Below are 12,514 nucleotides of genomic sequence, written 5' to 3' on the forward strand. Positions count from 1 at the left end.
CTGCCCAACTGAGAAAGACATGGGATGGGGGAGGTACAGAGAACCCTCAGCTCCCTCCATAACACACCAGGCTCTGCCTTCAGTCCTGTGTTCCCACTGATCCATCTGGGACCTGCAGACCCCAGACAACTGGCCTGGCCTCAGTTTCCTTATCTGTAACTCGAAGGGGATGGACCCTTTGCTCCTTTTAGCTCTGAAACCCTAGACTTCCCTGGAAGCTGGGTGATGGGCCAGAACCAAGAAAGGGCTGGGAAGACAAGACTCAGCCTTGGAACAGGGCAGCTTCAGAGCAGAGGCTCAGAAGGAAACACAATGCTTCTAAATGGAACACCAACACCTCCACCCTCAGGCCAAGCCACGCACTCATCCATTCATTTCATTTTTTTCTGAGCTCTTACCCTGTGCCAGGGACCGAGGCAGTACTGGAAAACGGCAGTGAGTCAGCCAGCCTTGGAGGTGCTCACAGCCTCGTGAAAGTTGCCACCAAGTTTCAAGACTTGCCATCACAACCCCTACCCCAAGGCCAGCCTTTAGAGGAAGCAGAACCTGGAAGAGTCACACAAACAGCAGGCAAAAGGGGAAGCCCGATGCACCCCCAAGAGAGTACCAAACCAAACTTGAGAGTCAGGAAAGTCTGGTTCAAATCCTGAGTCTGCTGCTGATTTGCTTGTGACCTTGGACAAGCTTCTTTGGCCCTCTGGGCCTCAGTTTCCTCATCTGTCAAGAATGAGAATCTGTGCAGGACCTTCCAGCTCTGACAGCCTGGGCCTCCAGGACACAAGCCCTCAAACCCGGGATCACAGCCGGGATGGCTGCAGGAACCAGCAGCACTGCTGACCCCTGCGGGACCCTCAGATCCAGACAAGCCGAGCTGACAGCCAGCCAACTTCCAGCGCTCCGCGGCTCGGCGTGCAAAGCCCAGCTGCTGGAGGCAAATGCCTGCTTCAACCTCAGGGATAAAATGGATATCCAAGTTGTCTCAGAGTTGGAACCTTTTATCTTGGGATGAGGTCAGAGGACCAGAAGGAAGCTCTGTGCATTCCCTGTGCCCCACTGTTTAGCACGGAGAAGTGGAGCCCCGCTCGCCCCATCTCTGCCGGATTTGAACCATAAACACAGCCCTTTTCTGAAGGGAAGGACTTAACACAAACCAGATGCAGCAGGGACTTTCCCCCACCCCCTCCTGGCCCTAAAATTAAACGTTCAGTGTCCCCTCTGCCAAAATTCACTTGAAGGCCAAGCCTTAAAGAGCCAGCACCTCCGGTTCTCACCCTCACACACTCTCAATCACATCCCCTCTTAAACTAAATGTCAAGGTCCCCAAATGGAAAGTGTGGATGGGCGGCCTCCCAGGAGTGCCCAGCAGCCCTACAGGCCAGGGACTGATCACTGAGGAAGGAACGCTGACATCCTGCCCCCCTCCACCAGCCCAACAGGGACCAAAGTGCAGCCTCACAGGCGGGGATTTGCCCCAGGGGAGGGCACGGGCGGAGCTGGCAGACGAGCACAGCCATCCCATAGGGAGCAGGCCTGAGCAGCAGCCTGGTCCCAGGGGGCACGCTGGAGATTCCTGGAAGAGTTCATTTCCTGGACTTCAGTTCCCAGTCTCGAGAAAATGGAGTGAATCACAGGCATTTATTTAACTCTGATCTCATTCAAAGCAGTGATGACTCGGATAAAACCCATCTTAGGAGAACTGGACTCTTACTGGGCTTTGCGGGCTTCCCAGCTGCCAGGCAGGCGACTCCCTGGTCATGAAAGTTCTCCTGGTCCTATCTGTTGTTGTTTCTCAGTTGCTCAGTAGTGTCCAACTCTGCGACCGCATGGATTGGAGCACGCCAGGCTCCAGGCTGTCCTTCACCATCTCCCGAAGTTTGCAAGTTCACGTCCGTTGAATCAGTGATGCCATCCAACCATCTCATCCTCTGGTCCTATGAGTATGTCCAATTCTGGCTGAAGGCCCAGACCATCCATCTACCTGCCTCCTCTCCTCCCCATAGCCCCTGGCCATGCTAGGACCACGCCCCAGCAATCAGCACTAATCAGCTTGCTCAGCACATCTAGTCTCCCCAACAAGCAGACACACACCCTGTTCTCAAGTTCAGGGGGCTGTGTCTTACCCACTCCATGTGCTTCATGGGACCCAACAGTGCACAGCACGCAGCAAAGTGCTCAGAACAGACAGTTAAATCTCACTGAGCTGCTATTCCTCAAGAAAAAGGGCAGGTGATGGCAGAAAAACATTTGGAGAGGGATGTTGCTGCAGACAGCAATTCTCTGACATGCAAAAAAAAAAATGAGTACTATTTTTTTTTTACGTATTTAATCCTACAACTTCAACACAGTCATTTTCACTTTTGTATGCTATCTTCCTGTTTACACAGATTTTTACAGTTGCAACCGATTACAATGTACATACTAGATGAAGTTCTCCTGCTTTCAACATCCTGTTGAGCATTTTATTCCTGTGTGATCATCCTAAATGTCACTTAAAGGCTGAAAAAATGTTCCACCACAATCATGTGTCAGGACGGTTTGTTAAATTCCTCCCCTGACGTGTGTGAGACACAGGAGCCTTCCCTTCTGCTCCTATGGACAGCACAGAGACTATTCTGAAGCCTTTCTTTGTTTTAGTTGGACACTTTCCTCAGGACACAATCCTGGGGGTGGAATTACCCGGCCCAAGGGTAAGAACATTTCCATAGTTCTGCTATATAAACAAGCCCCAGATACTAACCCACAGGCTGCACCAATCCTTAAGGCCTTCAGAAAAGACAGCAACCACGCACTGGACTAGAAGCTTTCCCTGATCGGATTCTCTTCTTACCTTTTTAAAGTTGAGTTGTTCTGACTGGAAGAGTTCATCTTCTCTGGGCCTACAGGTTCAGTGCTCTGGACATCCTTTTTCTTAAATCCTACCTCTACGTCCCACCTCCTCTATACCCGTCCTTCTTGTAACCCCAGTCCACTCTGACATCAGTAGACCTTGTAGCTCCCCTAAAGCTTTCCCTACAGACTCAGGCCCCCCATTTCTGAGGTCCCTGATCCCCTTCAACACTGTGACCCCCACAGTGCCACATCTCCCCTGCAAAACTCTTAGCCCCTCTGCTAGGCAGAAGGCTGCCAGAGGGTTTCTTGACCTACAGCCTCCAAGATGAGCCCCTAAGGATGTGGAGTCATTAGGGAATTGCCTGTTAAGCTGAGCCCTGTAGGCCTTCGAGCTTCCTGCAGCCGGGGCCCCTACCTCGAGGGGACAGTTTGAGTCTGGGCCAGCAAGCACACTGCTGCTGGCAGCCCCCCAGGCTGAAATGATCCAAGGCCACAACAATGAGGAGGCGTTTACACGGTCTAGGGCCAACCCAAACTCCTCTTGTCACGCTGTCTGGAGGAAAGCTAGAACCCAGACAACAGCCTACAGTTAGAATTTGGCTCAACTGAGAGTTGAAGGCCAGAGGTCACTAAGGTGGACGGGGAGGGGAGGCGAGCAGAGCAGGATACACAACGCTGAAAAGCCCTCCCTCCACAGGAAACCAAACAACAGGGCTGGCAGGTCACTGCAGGACACAGATGTTTGTGCTTAGTGGCCAGGACAGGGTGGGCCGCCTGTCTGGTACAGACACCCCCTCTGCAAGTCCAGGATGGAGAAAAGCAGCTTCCATCCACCATGATCACCGCAACACTTTTCACGCAGCCTTGCAGATAGCCCACCGGCCCACCTGCTCCAAAGCCAAAAACCGTCACAAGAGGAAACCAGAGGTTTTCTTCCCTGTCCCCTATAAATACTTCCCCTCTGGGCTTGGGGAAGAGATGCCTGACTCACATTTGGTGGTGGGAGCAGGGGGGTGGGCAGCTAGTGAATTTGCAGTCTGTGATGAGACAAAGCATCACCAATATGTCCCAGGGGAAGTGAAAGAGTTGCGCTTGTTTAGCTGAACACCTATCATTCAGCCTGAAGCAACAACATTCCCAGGTCATCCTTCACAGAGGTCTCTAGCTTTGTCTAGAACTTGAGGGAGAAGCTTGCTAGAAATGCAGATTCCACAGCTCTGAGCCTAGAGTACTTGGTTCAGCAGGTCTAGGCAAGGCCTGGGAAGCTACAATTTTTGTATGAATGCTAGGTGGTCCACAGACCACCCTTTGGAATACAACCTTGGTGTGAAACTCTCCACTTGGATGGAGAGGTAGAGGGTGGACGTGCCTGCAGGAACCAGAATTCTACAGGGAAGTCATGGCCACCTGGAGTAGTAAATGATCATTTAATAAGGTGTAAGTAGGAGGCCCTTCGGAGAAGGCAATGGCACCCCACTCCAGTACTCTTGCCTGGAAAATCCCATGGACAGAGGAGCCTGGTAGACAGCAGTCCATAGGGTCGCCAGGAGTCGGACACGACTAAGCGACTTCACTTTCACCTTTCACTTTCAGGCACTGGAGAAGGAAATGGCAACCCACTCCAGTGTTCTTGCCTGGAGAATCCCAGAGACGGGGGAGCCTGGTGGGCTGCCGTCTCTGGGGTTGCAGAGTCGGACACGACTGAAGCAACTTAGCAGCAGCAGCAGCAGCAGGAGGCCCTTAATTGCTACCTGCCTCCACTCCTCACAGCATAGATCCTCTCTCTTCACAGAGCAAAGCACAAGCCATGGTCTCCTCAGGAGTCCCTCTCTCCCTCCCAATTACCATGAATTGTAACTGGACCAGCCTTGACAGTTCACTGTGGTTTTCTGGGTGGGGAGAAGAAGAGGGTAGAGTGTCTAACCAACCAGACAGAATAAATCAATCCCAGCCTCTCCACGTGGCCACAAGCTAGAGCCTTACAAGGCTCCAGCAGGGAGCTCTTTACCCAAACAACTAGAACAGCAGCTGAGACATTCTGGCAGTGTCCCCCTTCAGGGCCTCCCCAAGGAAACGTCCCAACACCAAGATTCTCTGTGGTGGATCCCATGGTTCCAAAGTTCTGATCATCCACAGCCCCCAGACATCGGAAAACTCTCCCCAACTGTGTCAGAGGAGCTGACCATAGGAAAAACAGCACTAGGAACATCAAGCCTCCCCTAAGTGCACCTCCTCAAGGGCCTGACAATTCCACAGATGGGCAGCTCTAAGAAGCCAGATTAAGTCATTCCACAAGAAGGGCAGCTACGGTCCTGCCCAAATCCCACCCAACTCAAAGGCAAGGCCAAAGTTGCAGGAAAAAGGAAGCTTCTGTGCACCACCTCCTCCATACCGAAAATAACACAACCATCCAGGTGAGTCCTACTGTGGGCACAGTACCAAGTGCTCCCAGTATGCCAAAATATTCACCCATTTTGGCATCTGAAGCCACCTAAGACACTGAATAGAGTCAGACACGACTGAAGCAACTTCGCATAAGAAAGTGTTAGTTCTTGGAGTTCCTGGGGACTGAGGCCTCCAACCCTATTTGAGGTTAAGTCATTCCATGGACAGACCTTCTTCTTCCTCTCACCGCAGTATTCAGAGCGGACACACAATTGCTCGGGTCACAGACGTCTCACTGTGGGTTGGAGGTGTCGGCCACCCTCAGCCCAGCCCCGGCACCCTGGCCAAGAGGTCAACAAGGGCCAGTCCAGATCAGGAAGCAGTCTCTCCTGCCGCCGGGAGGCCCCCTCCTAAAGACGAGCTGTAGAGGAGAGGGTCACCTGGACCACAGGATACTTGGTTTAGAGAAGCGAACAGGGAAGTGAGAACCCGCATGGAGACGGCAGGCACAGGTTCTCATTTACGACTTGGCCTACTTCCCTTCAATTTCACCAAACACCCTGGCTCTTCTGATGAGCCTCACAGGAACTTGGGGAATGCGGTCAGGAGCCAGGACCGGGCAGAATCTTCGAGACACAGATTCCACTTCTTGATCGCTTGTCCCCCCGGCACTCAGCAGCCATACCCCTGGCCCTTAGGTCTCACCTGCCAAGGGGCAGCTACTGCTAAGTTGCCAATAGGCAATAGTATTTCACATGTTCCTCTCAAATGTTTAAATCCTGAGAGTTTCCCAGTCACCTTCTTATGTATCTAGCACTAGATAAAAATGTTAGCGAGGCCTTGAGAACCTTAGAAATGTTAAGTCTACAGCCAGACAGGCCAATGCCTGAGAAGATACTTTGGGTCCAACAAAAACCAGGCACCCCACCTCTGCCAGGTAGGGGTCCCCTAAGGATGGCCATTAAGGAGGGACTGTCGCAGATCAAACTCTTACCTGATAAGAGGCAACAGATTCACCTCAGCAGCCCATCAAACCACCCATTTCCACGCTCTCGGATGAGGGAATTCTAGGTGATCCTTACTTACTTCTTTGTATTTTGCTGTAGTTTTTAAATTTGCTGCAGTAAATACTACTTTTCATCTCAATTAGTTTAAAAAAATAGGTTGAGTATAACCTATAAAAGTACGAAACCACTTTGTTGTACACCTGAAACTGTACTTCAACAAAAAATAGCTGTATATTATGGATGGCACATTAAGCTAGCCTGCCCTTTCTATTTCTCTTATTATTTTTTTAAATTTTATATATTTTTAACTGAAGGATAATTGCTTTTCAATATCGTGTTGGTTTCCGCCAAACATCAGCATGAATCAGCCATAGGTATACCTATGTCTCCTCCTTCTTGAACCTCTCTCCCACCTCCCGCCCCATCCCACCCCTCTAGTTTGTCACAGCACAGAAATACAGACTGCGTCACAAATCTGCACGTCACCCTTGCACAGGGATCACGCTCATCTACTCTGTACCGTTCTAATTTTAGTATATGTGCTGCCAAAGCGAGCACCATTTTATTTTTCATTAGTCTGCCTTTTAAAGGCAACTGATTAGTATGTAAAAGCACTTATAGAAATGATCATCTCTTTTGACCAATTTACTCAGCTCCTAGATATTATCCTAAAATGCAGGAAAAGGTCCACAGTGAAAGGAGTATTTATAGAAGAATTATCTATGAGAGCTCAAAGCTGGACACTATGAAAATGCCCAGGGATGGGAGAATTAAGAGGAGCAGTCTGTCACCTGGCGGAACAGTCGGGCAGCCAGACAAGGTCCAGGCCCAGGCCTGACTAGACAACCTCATCCCCGCTCTGCAGCCAAGAGCCAGGGGCCAGGAGCACCTTGTTGAACAGACCACCAAGTGCTTCCAGAAGACAGCTTTGGCCTCAATGGCTCTCCTTCTAAAGAGGTGGTGTGAGCCAAACTCTTTGTTTTCCTAATGAAATAGCAGTTTCGGCCTCAGACAACCCAGCACTTGCAAGCACAAGTTCTCTTCTCAGAAAAGCCTCTAAAAACCTCTGAACACGGCCCAGGAGTCCACACTGACCGCCCTCTAGCCCCTGTCAGACAAGTGCAAGGGAGTTTCCAGGAAACGCTGACGAGCATCTCCAAGGACCGGGGCCTCGCTCAGGCTGCAGTTCTAGAAACAGTGGAACCAGCTTTCATTCCGCAGCTCCCCACAGAAGTGCCTTCACACCAGTGTGATTTAACGTCGTGCTTCTGACTCTACCGCAGGTTGATTTAAGAGCCAATATACAAAAAGGTCCCTGTGAGCTCCATGAAACTAACACTGATGGCATCGTCCAGCACATTCTCTCCTAAAATGGACAAGCCCTTGGTGCTCGGTGCTCACGCTAAGAGACAAGGTGTCTCTTTCCCACGAACCAGCGCACTTCCCTTTATTAGGAAGTCGATGATAATTCCCATTTCTTCTTTTGTTTTAGCTACTGGGAAGGTCAAAACTAGGGTCAGTGCTGACTTACAAAAACTAAGTTCTTTTAACATTATTTTCTCAATCACCTCACCCGCCTACCGCCACCCTGACAAAGCTCTGGATCTTCTTTTTTTTTTTTTTTTGAGTATGATTGATTTTAAATGTTGTGTTAATTTCAGGTAGACAACAAAGTGAATCAGTTATACTTGTACATATATCCACTCTTTCTTAGATTCTTTTCCCATATAGGTCATTACAGAGTACAGAGTAGAGTTCCCTGCACTACACTTGCATTAAGTTGTTTTTTAATTGGAGGATAATTACTTTACAATATTGCGCTGGTTTCTGCCATACATCTTCAAGAATCAGCCACAGGCATACATACATCCACTCCCCCTTGAACCGCCCTCCCATCTCCCACTCCATCCCTATCCCTCCAGGATGTCACAGAGCACTGGGTTCATGCTTTCCTCAAATGCTTTTTGGAAAAAGAGGCAGGAAAGTACAAAAAATATGTATTCATGAAACAGTCTGTATACTTGGATCTCACTTGCTCCAGGGAAGGAAGATAAAGGCTGTGTGGCTATGTATAAAAAAAAAGTATCTTTGATAAAAATGCCAAGTGGGGAAATATAAAAGTAAACTAAATTGTAAATCCACTGCGACTACCGTTATCAAAATAACACAAGCATGAGGATAAAAACAAAAATGGTTTCTCAAAATTTAAGTAGATGTGTTTAGGTGAAAGGGTTCAAGTGGTCATTCACCGCTCCCCCAAAGTCATTTACCTTCTCAGATGGAAACAGAGGTCCATGGAGGTGAAGCAAGTAGGCAAGTGAGAAACTAAAAAAGCCAAGCTCCCCTGGCCTTTTCAATGTTATCCCCAGGCTGCCCCAAGGAGGGAGGAACAGGCTCCAGCCCTCATCTGGATTCTGAGGGACTGGAACCCAGTAGGCGATGGTCTGCTTTTAGTAGGGTCTTACGGAAGACGCCTCGTGCTCTGATGCTAGTCCTCACCTGGCAGTCAGCGGACAAGTTCTGCACACTCCCCCATAAGAACGACGAATTGCACACATGGGCGGTAGGGAGGCAAGGGCCCTGAGTCACAAGCCCAGACCTCCAAAAATATATCTAGGACTCGATCGGCACACTAGTGACCCCTAATCCTTCCAGTGTGCAATCAAATCCAGGTTTCCTCATCCACCCTCGGGAACCACCCCTACACCTGACCAACAGACATCCACAAACAGCCTGAACTTCCCCAAAGCCCTCAGCACACAGCATCTGTCTAGCCTACATGCCGGGACTACAAGGTCCCAGGTGTAGCTGGTGCCCTGTCAATGTGAGGTGAGTGGCCTGCAGATATGACAGTTCAGCCCTGCTGAGTACCATGGTTTGGCCAAGTGGAATAGAGGCTTTCTCCTTGCCTCTGCTGAAGTCAGGATCCCGAAGGCTACTAGAATAGCATGTGGCTGCCTCTTCTGCCTCCATCTAATGAGAACAGCCCAGTTCAGGCAGAGAAGTATCAGTGGTCCATGAGGGGCAAAAGCAGGGTCCTGCTCAGCCCTGGATGGCAAGCAGGACTTCGGAGCAGGCTGACTCATCACCTTGCAGGTGGAGTGAGCTCATTCCTTCCAGGGCATCCTTGGAACTGGAAACCCACAGCAGAGATGGTTCCCATGGCAACAGGCCAGCACCTCCTCCACAGCCGCCTTCCTTGGAGCACCACTCGCCTGTGCCCACGGGTCACTTAACCAACTCTCTCCCTGCTTATATTCTTAGAACACAGAGGAAGAAAAGACCCTGAAAGGCCAGTGCCCTCCTTCCTCCATGTCCTTCCCCTCTCATTTCTTTTAGGGTTAGCTCAATGCCTCAACGAGAAGGTTTTTGTTTTGTATTGCTTTTTGGCCATGCCACATGGCTTGTGGGATTTGTTCCCCAACCAGGGACTGAACCCCAGCCCTCAACAGCAAAAGCACGAAGTCCTAATCGCTGGACCACCAGGGAATTCCCCCATTTCCATTTCAGTAGACCCAAACACATTTAAGACCAGGTAACTCCCAACCTAACAGTCCATTCCTTCTTTGGAAGGTATGACTACTACAAATTCTGAGCTGGACTCCATTTCTACTCAACTTCCCCCAAGTCCTGCTCCTCCAAGCCCTGGGGCCCACTCAACACGTCAAGTCCAGCACAGCCTCTTCCAGCCTGGTGACTGCTCTAAACAGCCAGCTTCCTTCAAATACTCCTCTGACGCGGTTCCCCCACCTCCCCTGCCCTGTTCCCAAACCTCCGCTGGAGCTTACATTGGTGTCTAACCCTCGCAGCATACATTGTCCAGTTCAGACAGGCCCGGAGCCCGCTACTGCCCCCACAGACCTTCTGGGCTCACCGTCACCCACCCCCAGGCCTCTTCGCCTCTAGCTGCTCCCCGCCCCACCTCACACTCATTCCCCGCCCTTCCCTTCCCAGAACTTGACACTCACTGTCTCATGTTTTTGGTCACACTCTGCCTGGTCCACCTCCCCCACTCTCAGCCACCACCCCCCTCGCCTGACTCACTCTTATATAGTCTAGATTTAAATTTTAGCTCACAGCATCACCTCCTGCGGGAGGTCTCACTGGTTTCCTCAAAGGCAGCCTGGGGCCTTCCTTGCGCGCCCTTCGCTGTAGAGGCTGTGACATCCTTGAACATGACAGGGAAATGCTAGGTCTCTCACTCAACTGGCCTCTTCAGAGACACACATTCTGCATCATCTGGCCGTGATCTGAAAAGAGCAAGTGCTTAACATCTCTTAAATCCAGGTGGCAAGCACCTGGGTATCTGTTTTACTATTCTGTACTTTAAAAGTATTTGCATGCCGTTTAAAAAAAGACAGACCTCGTAATAAATACGAATTGAGTGGATGAGCTATTGCTGGCTGCGCTGCCTTTAGCCGCAGTGTATGTGTCTGAACATCTCATGGACCTGCTGAACTCATCCTCAGGAACTTTCTTCGCACTCTGGGGCTGGAGCCCAATGCCACATGGCCCAGTGCAGTCAGGTCAAACCTTCAAATAAGCACCTGCAGCATGCCTGGCACAGCAGTGACATGAGAGCGAGTTCTTATTAGTCCTACAGCAGCATCTCATCTCCATGTGTTCTTTTCCTCTAGAGAAGTTCTTAGCAGTTCATCCTAGCATGCAAATCTCACTGTAACGTGTCCCAGGTGGCTGCATATGACCAGCAGGTTCCACTGCTAATTGCTGAAGCTGGGTCATGGGTACACGGGGACTCACTATACTCTTCTCTATTCCTGTACTTGAATTTTCCATATGAAGATTCTATTTTAATTCATTCATTCATGCAACTAACATTCCTTCAGTGCCCACCACATGCCAGGAAACATGGATAAAGAGAGAAATAAGAAACAACCCCTGCCCCTATGAATTGATAACTTTATTAAATTCTAAATTATTTGCTATCCCTCCCTGGCAGTTAAAAGCCTAATGGCACTTTTAACATGAACGCAGGGGAGACTTCTCCATAAGAACAAGTACCTAATGAGGGGCTTTCTGGGCCCTGTGTCTCCTGGGCTTATCTTCCCAGCCCTGCCAATTCCATCTGCATTTGAAGTCTTCCCCATACAAGGGGCTCCCCTCATTAAGAAAGCAGCTTCAGGAGACCAAGGGTAGGCCTCAGGGTCTCACTCCTCAACAGAAAGTCATGCCAGCCATGCTGGGATCCCTGCAACTTAAAGGCAAAGGGCAAGGTGCCAACACCCTCATTCTATCATTACGACTCTTCCTTGAGTCCACCTGGTATCAGGTGCTAGGCCAAGGGATAGAAATAAAAGCCATGGGGAGGTCCCTGACCTCAAGGGAATCATGTATGGTCTTACTGACTGGAAATCCTTGGATTCAAGTCCCAGCTCTGCCCCTTCCTAACTGTAGGACCTCGGATGAACAACTAAACCTCGCTGGGCCTCAGTTTTCCCATCTATATAATGGGGGTATTAGTGCCCACCTCACAAAGTTGTTGTGAGGAATATATGGGTTAGTACATGGGAAGTCCTTGTTCCAGTGCTTACAAGTAAAAAGCTAAGGACAGTGTGAGGCACAGCATTAGAAGAGTTAATGCATATAGCTCTCACAGTATTATCACACCATTATTATTATTATTCACCAGGCTCCCACAGCCCCTATTAACAAGTTCCAGTGACAATGGGCACTGAAACTCTCTGAAAAGAAGGAATCACAGAACCAGGCCAGATGCGAGGGACAGGCTCCGACTGGCTTCTGGCTGCCTGTGTATCACGTGTTCTCCTGCCTGAGTTTTTCTGAGCAATGCCTCGGCCACAGCCTCATGAGTAAGAGGTGCCCATGAGCCTGTAAACGCTTTCCATCTGGCCTCTTTTCTCAGAGGAGACCAGCAAGGCGCCTTCATGAGGGAGACACACAGCCCACCCGGACCCAGGATACTCTAGCCTGGCTGGGAAGCGTTTTATTGTTATTGTTGTCTGACAAGGGTTCTGTTCGGCTGCCACTCTCTGCTCATGCTGGGCTTCAGTGGACATGGGCACTTGGGTCCACAGACCTGGGCATTAACCTCTTATCTGCCATAAACTAGCCTCAGTGCAGTCTCCGACTTTGCAGGGTTACTTCCTACCTTGTTGTTAGGATAAAATAAGATTCAGGATGTGTAACAGCCAACACAGTAGCTGCAACAAACACAGGGAAACACGACCGTGGCTGTTCCAGAGGGTGGGAGCCTGGAGCCCCCTACAGACACAGGAGCAGCCCAACCCTGACACAGCCCTGCGCCAGGGCAG

At 50.1% G+C, this 12,514-nt stretch overlaps 1 protein-coding gene and 1 non-coding gene across 6 annotated transcripts in view; both read right to left on the reverse strand.

The window, feature by feature from the left end:
- ACTN1 (actinin alpha 1) overlaps positions 1 to 12,514 on the reverse strand; it is a 95,435-nt gene that overhangs the window by 66,034 nt on the left and 16,887 nt on the right. The window lies entirely within an intron of this gene.
- Positions 6,673 to 6,779, reverse strand: LOC114115911 (U6 spliceosomal RNA). Its single transcript, XR_003590020.2, has one exon. It is a non-coding gene; the product is annotated as a U6 spliceosomal RNA (small nuclear RNA).

Source organism: Ovis aries, chromosome 7, assembly GCF_016772045.2.
Source record: "Ovis aries strain OAR_USU_Benz2616 breed Rambouillet chromosome 7, ARS-UI_Ramb_v3.0, whole genome shotgun sequence".
NCBI lineage: Eukaryota > Metazoa > Chordata > Mammalia > Artiodactyla > Bovidae > Ovis > Ovis aries.